General features: G+C 49.9%; 1 long non-coding RNA gene across 1 annotated transcript; it reads left to right on the plus strand.

Moving 5' to 3' along the window:
* The first annotated feature begins 2562 nt into the window (after positions 1 to 2562).
* On the plus strand, positions 2563 to 17540 carry LOC116597513. Its single transcript, XR_004288650.1, has 3 exons — positions 2563 to 4557; positions 9868 to 10046; positions 17394 to 17540. It is a non-coding gene; the product is annotated as an uncharacterized LOC116597513 (long non-coding RNA).
* Positions 17541 to 18834: the final 1294 nt, after the last annotated feature.

Genomic DNA, 18834 nt, shown 5'->3' on the forward strand with positions numbered 1-18834 from the left:
AGCTACTCTCTAACACCTTCCCCGCCCAACTCTGACAGATGCCAAGAGACTGGGTCAAAGGAAAGCTAGCCTAGAGCTTCTGGATGAAAATGCGACATCACAGCCCGCCTGAAAGTGAGATTTGAGGTGGATAGATGTGGGCATCTGAAGGAGTCTTTCCTAAGGACACCTCAGTCAAATGGAATATTATGCAGCCACGAAGAGGACGAGACCTTGCCATTTGAAACAACATGGATGGATCTAGAGGGTATCATGCAAAGTGATATAAGTCAGAAAAGACAGATTTCATATGAGTTCACTTACATGTGGAGTTTAAAAAACAAAACAAATGAATAAACAAATCAACAGATAAAAAGCTACATCAGACCTATAATACAGAGGGAAAATGGATGGTTGCTAGAGGGGGAAGGGAGTGGGGGAGACCCAGGCTTCCAGTTATGGAATGAGCAAGTCATGGGAATACAAGGTTGAGCATGGGGAGCACAGTCAATGGTCTAAGAGTGCTGTGTGGGGTGCCTGGGTGGCTCAGTGGGTTAAAGCCTCTGCCTTCAGTTCAGGTCATGATCCCAGGGTTCTGGGATGGAGCCCCGCATCGGGCTCTCTGCTCAACAGGGAGCCTGCTTCCTCCTCTCTCTCTCTCTGCCTGCCTCTCTGCCTACTTGTGATTTCTGTCTGTCAAATAAATAAATAAAACCTTTAAAAAAAATTTAAAAATTAAAAATTATGAGTGCTGTGTGGTGACACATGAGCGCAGCATAACATACAGGCTTGCTGAATCACATTGTTGTACCCCAAAACTAGTATGTCACCATGTGTCAACGATACTCAAACATGTCTTTCAAAAAGAAAGAGAACTAAAACAAAGACTCCTCAAAGAGCCCTGCCACCACAAAGGTAGAGATGGACAGAGGGCCCTCAGTGGGGCTACTGATCCAGGAGCAAGAGGGGGGAATGAGACAAGAGAGCCCAACAGAGCAGCTGTGTGGATGGAGACCGATTCCTGACTCACTTCCCAAGTTGGCTGCTGAATCCATGCCTCAGAGCGTGGATTTGTCAAAGAGGACAACAGCCCTCTGGAATTCACTCACTTCCCATTGCTAGAGCAACTTCAAGCTCACGAAGTGCTCTCTCTCACAGATTCTCATTGGATTCTTACAACAAGGCAGAGTAATTATTTCCACTTTAAAGAGGAACACACTGGCCCAGAGAAGTTCAGTGACTTTCTCAGAATCACCAGCTAGCTAACAGCAGTGCACAGACCAGAACCCGGGTTTTTTAAACTCTACGTGGAAATCCTTTATTTTGGGACCACTTCGGGTGGACTAAGGAGCCAGTAGAGATACCGCTGGAAGCTGCGCTGTTGTCTCAGGGGACGATGACTCCATTCCCATCTCTACGCTTGCCCTGATCAGGCTACAGAAAATCCTCTTTCTTTTGCCGTTAGTGGCTTCAAGGATGGTCACGTGACATGACTCTAGCTCATGAGGCAGGAATGGGGGTCTTCCAGGAGCCTATGGGAAAACTTCTCTTGCTCCTACAGGCCATGGGAAGGGGCAGCTTCTTTATTCCTCTGGTTGCTGTTATGCCTTGTAACATGATGGCTGGGACCAACTTGCTGCTCGGAAGCAGCCAGCACATGGAAAAGGAATGAGCAAAGAGAGGGGAGAGCCTGGTCCTTGATTGTCGCTCTCGACCCGCAAGAACGACCCGTAGGCGAGGTGAGTGGCAAACTTCTTTATTTACAATCTTCAGCCGGGGACCCCCCCCAGTCTAAGACCCCCAAGTATATCTCCACCAAGTGCGAACTATATCCAATCAGAGTATACCACGACTAACAAAACTACCAATCAGAAGGACTATCTATGTGCACGCATCGTGCTCGTGAGCACGTACGTGACTCCATAGGTTTTCTTTGTTCTACAGATCATGCGCCTTTCCCTTGACTCCTGGTATCTATCAAACGTCACCCGCGAATGCACTCACAGTCCTTGGGTTAATCTCTCACTCCTCCCACTCTTCAGGCCTCGCTTAGTACGTGACTCCCTGCTCCTGCTGCATGGCTCTCCACACTTGATGACATCATTCAGTCAACACTGAAGCCCACTGGCCTCGGGCTGCACATCCCAGATATCAGACTTTGGATATGGCACACTGGAGAAAATCAGAGTCCAGAAACTTTTTGTTTCCTTCTGAAGGGTTAGCATAATCTCCCAGAAGGTCCCTAGCAGCCTGCCCTCATTACTTTTTGACAAGTGCCCTGGGAATGGCATGACTGTCTTATGAGTTGGGGTAAAAATAGCAAGCTCTCCACAATATAACTTTTATTGTGTACCAGGCACGCTCCTAAGTGCTGTATCAAAATGCCCGAGAAGAGATACTATTATTATTCTCATTTTAGATAGGAAGAAATGAAATAAAGAGTTCAGATAATTTCCCCAGGGACCACATAGCTAGGAAGTAGCAGAGCTAAGTTTTGAACTCAGGGAGCAGCACTTGTGTCCCTAACCATTAACTCAAGTTGAGAATGTGGGCAGCCTCCCTGGAGCACGTGGTTGTGTGAAGCCGAGGTGAGATTTGAAAAAATTTAAGTTCTGTTGGGAAAGAGGGACAGACAAATAGATGTTGGTTAGCAAGAGTCTTTGCTACCATTGACCCTGTTGGCTACTCTTCCTATAGGTTTCCTTTGAAAGGAGCCTGCAAATATCCTTGTGGTTGAAACTAGTTTGAGTGTTTCTCAAACCATTACCTGTAGCTCAGCTGTCCTGACTAAGATGAGTTATCATTGTAGGCTCGAACGGAAAAGCTGAGAATGATTTAAGGATGGATAGGATTTAAAGCAAATGGACATTCCAGGCAAAGAGAATTGCAAAAGAAAATGTGTAGAGGACACAGCTGTAAGTATACAGTAGGGTGAGGTCTTTGAAGTCCTTGAATGCCAAGTGGAGGAGCGTGGGCTTTATTCAGGCTGTGAGGACTGCAGGGGATGTTTGAGCAGGGGTGCAGCTGGGCATCTAGAGAGATCCATTCCAAGGCTGGGCAAAGGAAGGAGTGTGGAGAGGAGAGAGTTGGTCGACAAGAGGACCTGCTTTATAACAAAAGTTTGAATGAGAGAGAAAGTGTTGGAAATGGCAAGGGAGAGACACTCTAGGAGCACTAAACAATGGTTTGATCTGATGGCTGGTTAGGTGTTTGAGAAGGAGGAATCCACGGTATCTTTGAAGCGTTAAGCTTTGGAGGCAGGAAGAAGGAAACCAAGAACTTGCCTGGCAGAGGGGGATGACAGCAGCAGGATGGGGCAGATTTGGTGTTGGGCTTGGAGATTTTGAGACGATGGACACCCCCATGGCAATGTGGGATTGGGACATTCATGATGAGTGAGAACAAGACATGCCAGTTAGCACGCTGAGGGCGTGGGTGGAGGGAACGAGAGCTCCAAGGAAGAGCATGTGGAGAGTGGAGTGAGGGCCCGGACCTGAGGAAACCCCCAGCACTGCCTGGTCCCAGGGGAGTGCACACAACAACAAACATGGAGGCAGATCAGAGGCCTTGAAGGAAGACCCAGCAAGCCTAGAGAGAGAACTGGGCATTAGAGGGCTTTGGGAAAGAGTGGTCAGTAGTGCTCAATCCTAGAGCTACAGAGAAGTCCAGGTTGGTGAGAGCAAACATCTTAGGTAAATCAAAAGAAGAGATTCGGAAGACCGTGGACAATCCAACTTCTTTACAAGCTGCCGGTGGGGATATAAATTGGTAGAATCCTTCAGAAGGCCCATTAGGCAAGATGTTTTAAAAATCACAAAAGGGCTTTAAAAATGTATAAAATTGCTGATCCAGAAATTCTTCTTCAAGGAACATAACCCCAAAGGCATTAACGATTAAAGCTTGAGTACCTTCTCAACCCATGACACTGTGTCAAGGAGGGCATTGTTTTCAGGCCTTTATATTTAATAACTAATTTAATGATCAGGACAACCCCGTAAAGTAAGTAGTATTCATACTTTTCGTGGGCGAATCGTCATTTTACAAACAAAGGAGGCCAAGAGAGGTTACGTGATTTGAGCTAAGGGGTCGAGATCCGGGGTGAACAGCTGCAAGGCCCTTGATCTTCACCACCAGGCCATCCTACTTCTTGAGAAGATGAGGAATGAGCACTGCACTGCACCCCAAGCGTGTTCCGCTTAGTATTATAACAGGAAACACTGACTGCTTAACAGCTTGAGGTTGGCTAAATAAAGTCTGACTTCCAAACGAGAGCACGACGCTATATAGATGTGAAAAATCATGTTGTAAAAGAACACTCAGTGACATGGGGAAAAGGTTGATGATACATTTTTAAGTGAGAAAAGCTGTTTTCAAAACAGTATGATCTCAAAGTTGAAGAAAGGAAGATGTTTGTTATCACTCACATGTGTGTACGTGACAGACGGATCTGGCCTGTGCCCCCACCAGGTGCCTTCCTTCACCCACCCTGCCCGGCCCAAGAGCCCGGACCCACGCCCCAGTCACTGGGCAGGGTCATCCTCATGCCTCTGGATTGGAGCGCTGTGTATTTTAACAAAGGTAAGAGGGATGCGTGGCAGAGTTTGATGCCCCCCAATGTCATTGTTTCCCCTCAGGTCACTCCTGGAATACTTTTTCGATGAGGCAGGATCCCTGGGAGTGTTGACCATTGGAGATGGTTGAGTGGAGCTCACAGGAAGAATATTTCAGATCTATGGGACCTCTTTGAAGTGGTGTAGAGGAGAAGATATGTCCCTCCAACGTAAGAGATGCTGGAAAGTACCTGAGAATAGGGTGTCCTGATTCTTGGACTAGGGAAGGTGGGCCCGTCCCCTACCCCTGGAGTCACCAGCTTTCTGTTGTGGGCAACTGAGCTCCAAGATGATTCAGAAACCCCACTCAGAGTCCTCTTGGCTTTCTGTCCTCTGCTTCACCCCAGCCCCACAGCCATGTTCAAGCAAAGCCCAGAACTGACGGCTTAGAAAAATATTTAATTGAGATTCCTCCTACAGTGCTTATTTCTGTCTCAATAAGGCCTTGGCATGTCATGGGTAGCTAAATATATTGGCTGTTTCCTCTCCAATGCCAGCCTAGTTTTTTAAAATGTTCCCAAGTACATCTGCCCAGTTTTCTCTTAGAGAGAATTTACAGCATTAGCCCTCTGTAACCCAGAATGGGGGGGGGGGGGGACAAACTATGGAGGAGGTTAACTTAGAGAAGAGAAACCAGGGCAGTTATGTCTGTGCAGGGTAAGCATCCATTCGTTCCTTCATTTGTTCATTCAGGAACCATCTGTTGAGCTTCTCCTGAGTTACTGGCACTGTTCTTAATGTGGAGACCAAACAGATGTATGGAATTAGACCTGGTTTCTGCCTTCAAGGTGTTCACGGTCCAGATCAACCAGTGACACAGAGTGTTAATGATGGAGGATGAACACAACAGAACTGAAGGCAGGCTTTATGGTGCCCCAGAGTGAGGATACACAGAGGACATTTCTAAATAGCACCTCTACCTGTCCTAGCAGGGCTTAGGAATTGGAAGGGGGAAGAGCTCAGCAAACATATAAGGATACACAGGATTTAGGTGCACATCACATTAGTTTGGGGTCAACAGCATTAGGCTCTTTTCTCAACAGAATTCCTCCACTGGGCTTGGCATTTGATACTAAAGAAGACTTGAGTACAATTCATTTTTCCTCTCTAAACTTTGGTTTCTTTATCTATAAATATATTATTGCCAGGCAGATGTTTTAGAAACATTTTGAGAAGCCCAGGATCCCTTTTGTAAACAAAAGCATATATGGAACCCTAGGAGATAAGACGGGTAATATCAGAACTGCTGTGGTTGAGGCAAGGGTAGGGGACCCAAAACTAATCCTGACCTACCCCTGTTCCCCATCAAAATACCTTATCAGGACTCCAGAGTTCCCTGGGCTGCAGTGCAAACTAACACACGAGTTAAGATGATGTTCCAGGCTTTTCTGGCTCTAAGACAGCCCTCCATGTTCTTTCTTCACCTCCATTTGAGCATGGGGCTGGTCCTGCCTCCTGGGGAGTCTGCACCTGCTACCTGGGAGCTCTGATGGAGGGTGGTGGGAAGTGGTCTTGGAGGACTTGGGATCACCCAGTTCTGGGAATGGTCAAGTCATGGTTCCTTTGGTGAAGGAAATAAGCTATCATCTGAAAGCAGGAAGGGTGTTGGCTGTTGGAAGAAGGACAGTCTGTGAGTGTTATAGATGGCACTGGCCCCATTTATTCACCTAAGGCTTCTGGAAGATGATCTAGGGGTGAAGGGTCCTTTTGATATGTCAAGGTCTTTAGTATCTAAACTGGGTTTTACTCTCTGTGATAGCAATGATGCAAGGTGGAGAATGTTTTCTCCCATATTACAGATGGGGAGGAGGCTAGTGTGATTGTCTTTTCAAAGAAAGAACATCAAGATTCCCTTTGGAGGGTGGGGTCTATACGTCACACCTTGTTAGACTTCTGAGAAGCGCTTTCTATTCTCTAGTCTTTACTCATTTCATCAATGTGCATTACTTCCCCTGCATTTATCTGTTTCCTTCTATTTCAGAAAAGCCTGAAGTTTGGTTTTTTGGGGTTCTTCTTGACATCGCCTAGAAAGTCATAGAAATATGAGGGTGTCTTGAATGAATGACCTGGAAGAGTTGTGGCAGATGTCCATCTCTGATCGTGGGACACTGCTTTGGTGATCTTGGCAGGAGGCTGGAGTGTGGACATGAGAATTTTAGGGTGAGGGTGATTTCCATCCTGGGGAGCCTGTAATTCCTCAGATCTTATTAATATAAGGACTAAATACCAGACGTTCCTTTGGGTCTGTGTGCTGATGCTCTCAGCCGTTCCTAGCAGACTTTCTCCACTGGTCTGGAACCTTTTAGGGCATTCCAAGCCCCGGCTCCTCTCCCCCCGCCCCGGGGCTGGCCTGCAGTCAAGCATCTTCACACTCTGCTGCTTCCATCTGGAACTCTCTTCCTTGATTCTCGATGCTAGCTGCATCTAGGCCTGCTCGCTGTTCCGGTGCCCAGAATCCCACAGAGCAACACTAGTTGAGCAGCAGATACGGGTGGGTTTCCTCGGGGGGAGAAGGCCTGGGCAAGAGGATGCCTCCCAGGGACCTCTGACTACTCATCAAAGGGTATCTTACAGAAAGAGAAACAACACAGTCCCCGCTGGGTGGAGAGATCAGGAGTACACGTAACTGATGAAGGATATTATCAAGAACATGGAAAAGAACATCTCCAAGTTACCTTTGGATTCTAAGATTCTCTATAGCATTTGACTCTCCATAAGACATGAGACTTGCCCTGATGTGGCGTCTCCAGAAACTCTTATGTTTCTGCTGCAAAAGGGAGGGAGTCTGAGCCCTTTAGGGCCCACTAGCGGACTATTTCAGGGACTCAACTAAGACTCGGGAAGCACAGGTGTGAAACACGCTCTGGCTTCCTCTGGACACTTGCATAATATCCTTTGTCCAGGTAGACCCAGTTAGGAAGTCTGTTGAGGTTTTAGGGAAAAAAAATGCTGGAATAAAGTGCAAGGAGGGGTAGAGTGAAGTAGATGCTGGAAGGAAGCAGGCCCCCCACCCCCAGCGGTTGTACAGTCCCTGGGACCAGACCACCTGCCTCACCGCAAACCTGCCCCACGCTGACCACGTAGCTTTCTTCTTCAGTCAATCCCCTTGTCCAAGGACATCTCCATCTCTAGATTAACAGCAAACTTCCCTTTCTATCCTGACTCAAACCAGGGCTCCCCCGCGATTCCTCTCCCCTTGTGTCCCTCCCTTCCGAGGCCCTGGAGAACCTCCCCCTTCCCTCCCTTGTTTGTGATCCTCCGCTCGCTCTCTTCGCTCTGTCCTCCTTCGGGGCCTCATGTCTGGGGGGGGAGGAGGCCTTCAGCATTCCCTGCCATAAAACTCTGATCTCATGATAGCAGACTCTGCAATTAAGCTCATTTCTGATGAACTCATGACCACCTGCCTCGCCTGGCTTCTCAGTGTCTCCACCCCTCGCCCTGCACCTTCCCTGCGGGAGGATTTTGTGTGGTCCCCTCCGTGGCTTCTCCTCCCGGGTCAGTCTCGTCCTGTCTTCCTCCCTCCACAGCTGGGCCTGATCACCGGCCTTAGCTCTGCTCCCAACCCCCAATTCTTGGAAGCCCATCTTCTCTGGCAGGCGGTCCTAATGGGGGCCAGCCCCTTTATGACCTGACATTTTACGTGTTGATCATCTCCAGTCTCCCACCAATTTGGCCGTTTACTATACATTACTAAGTGTGCTCTTCTCAACAGGGTTGTAATCTTGATTGTAAGGACGTGGGGATACCTGTTTGAATGATCTCTCTGCTGCACCCAAAGCAAGGATGTGGGAGTGAGGGAAATTAGCATTTAGCAAAGGCTTTAAGACATTATCTCATTGAATCCTTTCAACCCTAAGAGCTAGATATTTTTTGTCTGTGTTTTGTAGATAAACCCAAAGCTCTACAGTATTTTGACATCTACAGCTGGTGAGTGGCTGAGTCAGGGTTTGAAATCGGGGTTGCTTGATAACAAAGCATTTTTCATGACTCCCTGTGTTTATCCTAAGGTGGGGCAGAGGGCTCCCATAAATGCACTGAATCAGAAAAACAGTGGGACACCGGACGCTGAGGCATGTTTAAAATCATCGCTAGTGCTGAACATTCTACCTGTGTTTCTTTTCTTCCCCACCTGAAAACTTGAGCCCCGGATCAATCCACCCCACTGCTTATTTTTTCCAAAGATGCTAAGAGCGTGTTTTATGATCGATGTCTTTTAAAGTGTCCTCTTTATTTTTCCAGAACATGGTTCTTCTAAAAATTTTTGCTTGGCCAGAAATGGGCCTGGGGATGTGTGATGTGGCCTCTAACTGAACACCCAGGCAGGAAGCTCTGATAGCTGCTAGTTGTCTCTCTCAAGGCTAGTGTCCCAGCAGAAGGTGCTCCTGCACTTGCATGGGATTAGGGTATCAGTGGAAGAACAGGGTGAAGGTGAAACATTCTTGAGATAGAGCTCAGACAAAGGTGAAACATTCTTGAGATAGAGCTCAGACAAAAACATACACCTTGGCCACGCTGCCAGATGTCAGAAACTCCCCACGAAGCCCCAAAGAAAAGTATTGAATTGAATGAATTAGATTGTGAAGAAATGAGAGAGGGAGAGGGATGGGGGGGATGGAGAGAAGGAGAGAGTGAGAGAAGGGGAGGGGGAAAAGGAGAGAGGGAGAGGAGGAGGGAGAGAGAGAAAGGTGAGGGGGAGGGGGAGAGAGGGGCAGAATCGTACAAGCACTCAAACACTGATGAGGATGATGAAAACAAGCAAAGGAAGAAGAGGAGGGATGAAGGAGGCTGGATGGAAGCTTGGTGAAAGGTTTTTCCCTATGAAGTGAACAGAAAAAAATACCTTGACTCTTTACAATGGAAGGGAAAACAATTTTTGTATTACATGACAACCCTCTTCAAATCCCTTTTCACATCCCAGGGGGATGAAGATAAGGCCTGGTGCTTTGGGATTTTGGCTGAATTAAAGCAACTTGACTTCAGCGTGTGCTCTCTGCCCACGATGCTGGAACTTTCTGACTGAATAGGTCAAGGCCTGGGCTCTGCTTGACCATCCTCTGGGCTTCCCTGGGGACACAAGGAAGGATAAGGTTGACTAATCCCATCTCAGGTACTCTGTGGTTCCCTGACCTTGATTCTCCAGGATCTTCAGTACAGAAAACCAACATTTCCGGAGCATTACCACAGAACAGACGCAGAGCTCTCTGCGCTTCTAAACATGGCAGCATGCTCTCTGTTTCTCTGACGCTACCCCTGTGATGCTCTTTGTTTGCCTCCTCAGTCCTCCTTTGGCTCCAAAAGACAGGATTCGAAGGCCCAGAAATCTGGAGGAGGGGAGGTTCAGGCCTGTCGAGGAGTCCTATTTCTCTCTGTTCCAGCCTCTGGGTACCTCATGGTTACTCACACCACAGCCCTTCTGGAGCCTGGGGGAGAAGGCAGAGGCAAGGGATCAGCGCACAGGTAAGAGCGAGTCTCTGTTGTCTGCACTGGTCAGGGCTGATCCCAAAGGGCAAACATTTGCCATGGTTTGTCCAATGCCCAGACCTTAGGCCATCGGGTCCCATTCAGTCACTGCTTACATGAAAGTGCTTCCATTCTAGAAAAGGAAAAAACCCGTTATACAAAAGGCAACAAACCATAGGGGAGACAGAATGGGGTGTGGAATCATATGGCCCTGGGTTCAAATCCCAGTTTCACCATTAACAGTCTGCGATCTGGTGACTTCTGTGTGTGCACAGAGGGTGGTTCTTCTTCTTCTTCTTTTTTTAAAAGATTTTATTTATTTGACAGAGAGAGATCACAAGTAGGCAGAGAGGCAGGCAGAGAGAGAGAGGAGGAAGCAGGCTCCCCGCTGAGCAGAGAGCCCGATGTGGGACTCGATCTCAGGACCCTGAGATCATGACCTGAGCTGAAGGCAGAGGCTTAACCCACTGAGCCACCCAGGCACCCTAGAGGGTGGTTCTGAGGACAGAGTAGGACAGACACCGGACTCACAGTCAGTCTTCCTAAGCTTTCTGCCAGCATGGGGAGAGCAGGAGCCCTTCGAGGTCTCTCCAGGTTCATTTCCTACTCCCCCTCCCTATCCCAGCACCAGTCCAGCCTCCAGCCATGCCCTCCCCACCAGGGGTGAGGGTGGTGATGCTCCACGCCTCGTCGCCTTGGGTCTTGCTGTCACCAGCTCTCCTTGTGGCTCCTTTACTCAGGTGTCTCCTTCCCAGAACATCACCTCTGCAAGGTCTTCCCAGATTCCATGGTTGCAAGCAGCCTGTCCGGCCGTCTCCAGCCCTTCCTTACTCTCCTGTGCTCGAGAGCCCCCCGCCCCCGACTAGATGTTGTCTCCTCCCTGAGATCACTAGCTTCACAGGGGCAGGCATTTGGTTTGCCTGGTTTTTCACTCCCTTCCCAGGGTCTGTAATAGTTCCAGGCACATACCTGATAGCCAATAAGTATTTGTTAAGTGATCCTCCACCAGAACTGTCCAGAGGACAGGCTCTCAGTGCGGGTGGGGAAAGGCGAGGGGCATGGGATCCCCGTGGCCCACAGGGCAGGTCCAGGCAAGTCAGCCCCATGCAGAATGTCAGCCTTCCCTTGCTCCTTCCTCTGGGGCCCCAAGGCAGGTTCCGACTTGCACAGCCATGTGGGTGACCTGGCGGGGTGTGCTGAATAGCCGTGAGAGAACTCTAACCCTCCCAGCTCACGGGCCCAGAACCCTGCACTCAGGGGCCTCTTCTCCCCGGGCCCCTGTGGCTTGATCCTGAAGTGAGAATGCAAAACCTGACCTGCGATTCTGGGGCGCGGCTTCTTCCCCTCTCCCCACAACCCTGGAGAGGGGCGTGGGGGCTGCTGTGGGTGACAGAGAAGGGCACTGGAAGCCGCCTGTAAGCCCACAGCTTCCCATGGCACGCTTTCCACCCAGCGGGAATTTATGCAAAACGTTATTGTAATCGGTTGTCAGGTGGTATTGTAGAACGTACCTACGTCCCTGCCTTTACAGACAATGGCACTGGGGACTTCAGGGCAGCTTTGCTTTGGGTGGGGCTGAGTTGGCTGCTAATCATGGGATGCGGGCCAGGGAACCCAGGCTCTGCAGGTTGCTCAGCTGCTGGCTTCTTTAGAGGAAATGGGTAGGTGCCCTGGCAGGGGGTTCTGGGCTAGAAACATGTTCTCATCAGAGATGAGCTCCTCCTCACAGTGCGAGCTCCAGAGGAAGGAGGGAACAGATATGCCCTGGGCTGGTAGGGGGTACCCTGGGTTTGGGGGTAGGAGAACTGAGTACTAGGCCCTCTCTTTCCAGGCCAGCTTCTTTCTTGCTCTGAGCTTCAGTGTCTTGTTCTGAGAAGGAAGGGCTGCACTCCAACCGTGAGGTCATTTCTCAGTGGCTTAGGGAATCACTGTCCCACAAGAAGGGCAGTCCAACAGGGCTGTGTCCCACAGGGCCGCACCAAGCACAGCTAGCTTCCTCGTCCCCTTCATTATTTGCTTGGAGAGAAGTGGCCTGATTCTCCCGCCACCTGGCTTCTAGCATACTCTGAGGAGTCACAGCACACTCCCTTGGTTCACACAGGCCCTGAGGACCATCAGGGACCGGAGGTGGGTCAGCGCTGTTAGGGACAGAGGGGACAGGAGGAGAAGAGCCTAGAGGCTGGAGGGATCCATTCTGTGGGTCCCCTGGGAGGTGGGCAAAAGAGAGATACCAGGCTTCCTGTTCCCTGCCGGAGCAGGCAGCTTCTCTATGGATGTGTTGTAATGTGGCTCATTCCACAAACTTCTCACCCCATCCATCCTGCATGAGTGCCATGATACTGGAAACAGCTTGGCCTGAAGGAACCACCCCCTTGCCAAGAAAAGATCTTGTCTGTGCCCCTGTGGTAGTTTCAAAACATGGCCTCCAAGTTTTTTGATCCAACTTCCCCTTGACAAGGGGGATGTCTCCCTCTCCCTTAAATCTGGCCTTGTGAGTGTCTGACAAATGAACAGAGTACACGAGGTGCTGGGCCAATATCTCGGTCCCGGCCTTCAGACGCTGGCAGCTTCCACTTCCTGTCTCTTGGGATGCTTGCTCTTGGAACCCAGCCCATGCTGCGAGAAGCCAAAGTCGCCTGTGGGGGGAAGGAGCCTATGTGGAGAGGGACTGATGCTCCCAGGCCTCGGCCCTGGCCGAGCTCCCAGTGCCAACATGCCAGCCGTGTGAGGGAACCATCCGGGGCTCCCGGTCCAGAGGCCCAGCTGACAGCACATGGACCAGAGGCACGCTGTCCCCAGCACGCCCTGCCTGACGGGCAGGTGCGTCATCACAACAGACACGTGGGGCTCTTGGGCGCCACTAAGTCACCAGCTGTCTGTTACTGGACTAGAGAGGACCGGCCTAGCAGGTGCTGGGGACCAAGAACCCTTGTGTCCTCCCACGCCTGTAAGTCACTTATATATTTTTCTTTCCTTTTTTAAATAAGATTTTATTTATTTATTTGACACACACAGAGAGCACAAGCAGGGGGAATGGCTGGCAGAGGGACAGGGAGAAGCAGACTCCCCATGGAGCAGGGAGCCTGACTCAGGGCTCAATCCCAGGACCCTGGGATCATGACCTGAGTCGAAGACGGACGCTAAACTTACTGATCCCCCCAAATGCCTCTCCTTCTATTTTTCTTAAAACAGCAACCCCCCTGCCATCCCATAGATTAATTTCTCTGGCAAAGACTCCCAGCTCTTCTCTCTGAATGAAGATGATGATTAGCAGGAATTGAATTCCCAGAAGTCTGTTCCTCTCCCTCCAGCAGATTCCTTCTTCCCAGCCTCGGGCTCCTGCACGGCCCCCAGGGGACGTCATTGCATGCCTTGGTAAAATCTCAGGGTGTGCCCAGGTGCACGCGTGTGAACATCTGTGTACACGAGTGTGGGAGGTGTATGCAGAGGCTAGTGTTCAAACACTAGAGGTGGGTAGCAGCTAGCAGAGGAGCTGACCGTTTCCATGTTCTTGCTGAGGCCAGTGGAAACCAAACTTTTTTTCTTTTTTTTTTTTTTAAAGATTTTATTTATTTATTTGAAAGACAGAGATCACAAGTAGGCAGAGAGGCAGGCAGAGAGAGAGAGAGAGAGAGAGAGAAGCAGGCTCCCCGCTGAGCAGAGAGCCAGATGCGGGGCTCAATCCCAGGATCCTGGGGATCATGACCTGAGCCGAAGGCAGAGACTTTAACCCACTGAGCCACCCAGGCGCCCCCCAAACATTTTTCTACTAAAATATTTTAAAAATGAAGACAACCTTTTCTGGTTATACCATTTTGCATATTTCAAATTTTCTGCAATGGACATGGATTACTTTTGTAATGAAGGAAACAAAACCCACTTCCAGTTCCAACACTCAGAATTGAACAGAATTCCCATTCTGGTGAATTTCCTTCCAGCCTTCCCTCTGTACTCAAACATCTGTTGGATATTTGAGATCATGCCATAAATACAGTTCTGTGCCTTGATTTTTCACCATATTCAATATTTTAAGACTCTCTCTCTAAATTGTTTCCCAAGCCTAATTTTTAAATGGCCTGATAGTATACTAGAATGAATAGATATTTGTTTAACTTGTCCAGCATTGTTTATTTGACATTCTGGTGTCAATATATTACACATTATTACTATAGTATTTATATGATTATAATATTATATATCATATATAAAATATATAATATGCATTGTATATTATTATATTATAATCTATGTCACCATAACATATACTATATATGTTGTACTCAATTATTATATATTATATATGTAATACCACACCTGGAATGTCAAATAAATATGTGCGTCAAACATGTGTGTGTATCTCAAGTCCTTGTACCTTTAATCTTCCTAGAAATGGAAGCTTCAGGTGAAACACTGAACGTTGGGGGCTCCTAATATGAACAAAGTTCAAAATGGCAGACCCCACCCCTTCAGAGATGTCTGCTTGGCTTCAGGAACCATCTCCTGACTGGGCATCTCTTGCTGCTCTGGTCCCGGGGAGGGGGTGACCAGAGATGGGGAACCCAAGGGGAGAAAAGACCAGGTGAAGTCGTGTGAGGAAGTCTGCTGCAGCCAGGAGGAACCCGTGAAGTGACTTTACGCAGACCCGGACTGCTGGGGAAGTAGTTTTTGTCCCCTTGTGTGACTTGCTATGATGAAGGAAGAGAAGGGCTCTGACACTCGTCACAGGGGGACATGCCTTGCCTCCGCTACCTCATCTGATGCGTCTAGGGCCTCAGAGTGACGGCGATTTCTATCTTACAGACGAGGAGGCTGGACTCTGAGAGGTTAGGTCAGCTGTCCGGAGTCACACAGCTGGTGAAAGGGAAGAACCGGGTTGTGCACCAGGGCTGTCCAGCTCCAGAGCTGGCGGGATGAGCTGCCGTCCACATTCCCACAGCAATGCAGGAGAAGGGCCATGGGCTTCGTCCCCTCGCCCCCCTGCCTCCCTCTCTCCCTGTCCTACTTTGCTCTTCCTCTCTTCGAACTTGAGGGCCTGAGGTGAAGACCAGGAACCCTTCCCCCCGTCATAAGCCACAGGACACCCTGGGAAGGTATCAAGCCTCCTTCCCTGCAAATTGCCCGTTGCTGAAAGCCTCCTGCCTTGGACCCTGATGGGGTGGCCTCTGGAGGACCCTGCAGGGCAGAGGGTTTGGTGGGTTGCTGGGGAGCGCTCTGTGGCGGCTCTGGCCCGCACGCTCCCAGCATGTGTTGTCTGGGAGCACAAGCCCTTGGCGTGTGCAACGAGGGGACGGAGGACACCGCCAGGCTGGAGCACGGAAGGTCACGGAGTATTAATAACGTGACCGCTGGCTACCGGCTACCGGGCTGGCCCTCCAAGTCTGTCATAGGAGAGGGGCTCGGGGGGGCAGCGGAGGGCAAAGAGATGTGGGAGGCGCCTGAACCCTGTGTTTAAACCCCAGGACGCCACGGGAGGAGCCTTAATCAGAGCTTTGGTCCAAACCCTCACTCTCCGAGCCACTAAATTGCATCTCTTACCCCTCTGGTTCCTCTGCAGGATCTGTCCTCCGGGGAGCCACCCAGAGGGACCCCATGTGGCTCTGTTTAGACACTTTATTCCACGTGGGGAGCTTCAGCTGGAGGTGACTTCCAAACGTTAAAAACAGTGAGAGTGAGGGGTGCCTGGGCAGCTCAGTCGGTTAATCCTCAGACTCTTGACTTCAGCTCAGGTCATGAGCTCAGTGTCCTGAGAGGGAGCCCTGCGGACCCCATGCTCAGTGTGGCTGCGCTCGCCCTCGGCCCCGCCCCCAGCTCCCGCTCTCCGTCTTGTGTGCTCTCTCTCTCAAATAAATAAATAAATCTTAGAAAAAGAAAAAACAAAACAGAACAAAACCAAAAACCAGCCTGTAAGAATGGATTCAGTCCTAGACCATTGGTAACAGCCAACTCTGAAGGCAGGAACAAGCTACTAGAGGCCTCTTCCAGGGCAAGTGTTAACTGTTTAATTGCTGGACTCGGGGGAGAGACGGGGCGGCCAGGGGCACTCCCAGGGTTCAGGGCAGTGGCTATTTACCAAGTGGTACCGATGTTTTCAGTATTTTGAGAACTGGTTGGCTGTATCTGTGCACGGGTGTAGCTGGGCTCTGGGTAGGTGGCGAAGAAATGGAGGCCTGCCCCTGGTTTCTTAGGATTATTATAACTGAATCTTTCCTGACCCCTCTGGACAAAGAGCACGGGTCCCCCTCCTCTAGCTCTCCACACAGAGCCTCACGCTGGTTTCTTGCTCCGTGTTCCTACAGCTGCCTCCTTCTAGCTCATCAGAGATGAGCTTCCGGCGGCCAGAAGCCCATTCCCAGGTCCACACAGAAGTGGTCCTCCCTCTTTAGTACCACCCCCCATAGTGAACGCACTCCCTGATGTCTTCCTCATGGTCCACACCCCATAAAAGCTTTGGTTTGTGGGCTACATTTGAGGATTTGCGTGAAGACCCCCAGTTCTCCGGGCAGGTGACCAACCAGCAGAGCAGTCTCTCTCCCCAGCAGCTCGGACTAGCCCTCTTCTGGCAGGCACAAGACTGCCTGAGAGTCCAGGTGAGGCTGGGAGAGAATTTCCCTTCCCTGGGCCTAAGCTTCCTCCTCTACAAAACAAATCTGGAAAAGCTCATCTCTCAGGGCCACTCAGTTTCTAGAGTGCTTTTATTCCATTGTTCCTTTTCATGGCCACAGGGATGGAGCATTCATCATGGATCACAAAGTAGACTGGGGAGCCAGATGGTCTGGGTTCCAATGCAGATTCCGCCGCTCTCCAACTATTAACTTGGAATAATGGTAGGACAGTAGTGCGCATTCGATCATGCTGATAAAGCGTTTAGAACACTTGGTCCTTAGCGAACCTTTGATAGACATCATCTGTTTTTGCTGCCTCTGGTAGGTTTCCTATTAACTGATAACCCCAGCTGCCACATTCTGATTCTTAGTTGACTGGGCAGGTTAGCACAGGCCCTCTGTCCTCTATCAGAAGCAGCAGAGCCACCATCCCGACTCACTACCAGACACTTTCTCATTTCAGGTAAGGATCACACCCTATCCTTTCACTCCTAAGGAAATGGAGGCCCCAAAGACGGAAGCCACACCGTTCATAAATGGTGGGTTGTGGATTCAAGGCCAGGTCTGTGGGGCCTCAAGCCCACACCAATGTGAATGGAAGGGATTTCTCTGGAAAGACAATTCCGTACCAGTCCAGTCTGTTCCTGGGGCAGAAGGCTGACACCTGCATGGAGAGAAGGAAGCCATCCTGTGGGCGGAGGGCTGAGCATTTCCCCTAATGCCTGCTCCCTCTTCTTTCAAGCCAGGCTCAAAGATCCAGACCACAAAAAAGATGAAGGAACCTTGTTGATGAAGTCCTCCACCCTGGGAAAAAGAAGATAAAAAAAAGAGAGAAAGGAAGAAAAGAACAGAGAGAGAGTGAAGGAACAATCCTCGACAAATATTTTCTGTTAATAAATTCCATTTTGCCTCTCCAATGTTTGCCAACTATCTAAGCAGGAGAAATTTTTCACATACCAGGGCAAACCGTCGCCGAAACGCCTCTCCAGTTGGCCTGCCCACAGCCCCTGTTTCCATAACCTCCCAGGAGGCAGCCTGTCATGGACCTCTGTGGTCTTCCTCTGGGAAGACCTGCCTTTTCCATGAAGAAGATCCAGAAAGATTCCGGCGCGCTCTCCTCGGAGCGTGGGGGAGAAGTGGCCTAGTAACCGTGTGTGTCGGTCTTCCTGCCTCCCCAGCTCTCCCCTCCTCTCCCTCCCTCTTCTCTCCTCCCTCCCCTCCACTTCCCTCCTTTCCCAGCCCTGCCCCCCCCTCCCCCGTCTGACTGAACCAGAGTGCAGAAAACTTCCTGCCTCTCCACTCTCCCGCTGCCTTTCCAGGGTCAGTCCCCTGTCTCCAGTCAGAAGCAGGTCTCTCCTAACCCCATTGCTCTTCGGCCGTCTTCTCCATCCTCCTCTCAAACTTGGTTGGTTTGATCGGCTTGGGAAGGGAAGAAGCTCCCAAATTCTTGCTGTAGTCTTCCCACACTTGTCACACTCTGTCTTCAGGCACTCATACACTCAAAAAGCACTGAGGGCCTACGGGTGGATTCCACTCTTGGAATATGCATCGGGCCTCGATATTGGGTTTGGAGAACCTTCTAGCTAGTGCCAAGGACTTGTTCACTTTGTTTTATTGAATTTGCTTAGGGGTAAGACCTCTTCATGATCCCATGGGTATATTTGTGCCCAAACATACCATTCAGGGACTCCTGAAGCCAACTGGGAAATACTTGGATGAAAAGGAAAGGTATCCATCAGCATCATTCTGTCAAGCTGGAGAGCAAATGTGGATCTAGTTAAAACTGAAATAAGCCCAGAGGGTTGATTATCTTTTCCCCTGACAGACCATCTTTCTAACTCCGGCTCAACTTTTCCCTTCCTGGAATGGAGAGAGATTGGCTTCCATGATACTGTTCTCATTCAGGCCAAGTGGAAGATTGGCACCTAGTACAGCTCCTTATCTCAGAAGGAAGCCTGTTCTCTCTCCTGCGGCCTGACCTTGGGATTCGAGTTACGCTCGTTTTCCCCTCTGGTGTCCTTTGGAGACTTGTTAGAGGGCCTGATCTTTCTTATTTCATTAGGTCATAGAATCAGGGCCTTTGGGGGAGCACAGCTCCCATGGAGTCACTGTTGTACCCAAGGCCCAGCCTCTAGTCAACTCCTCCTTTCGCTCTCCCTCCCTTTCACAGCTGTCGTGGACGC

This window comes from Mustela erminea, chromosome 8 (assembly GCF_009829155.1).
Source record: "Mustela erminea isolate mMusErm1 chromosome 8, mMusErm1.Pri, whole genome shotgun sequence".
NCBI classification, from domain to species: Eukaryota; Metazoa; Chordata; class Mammalia; order Carnivora; family Mustelidae; genus Mustela; species Mustela erminea.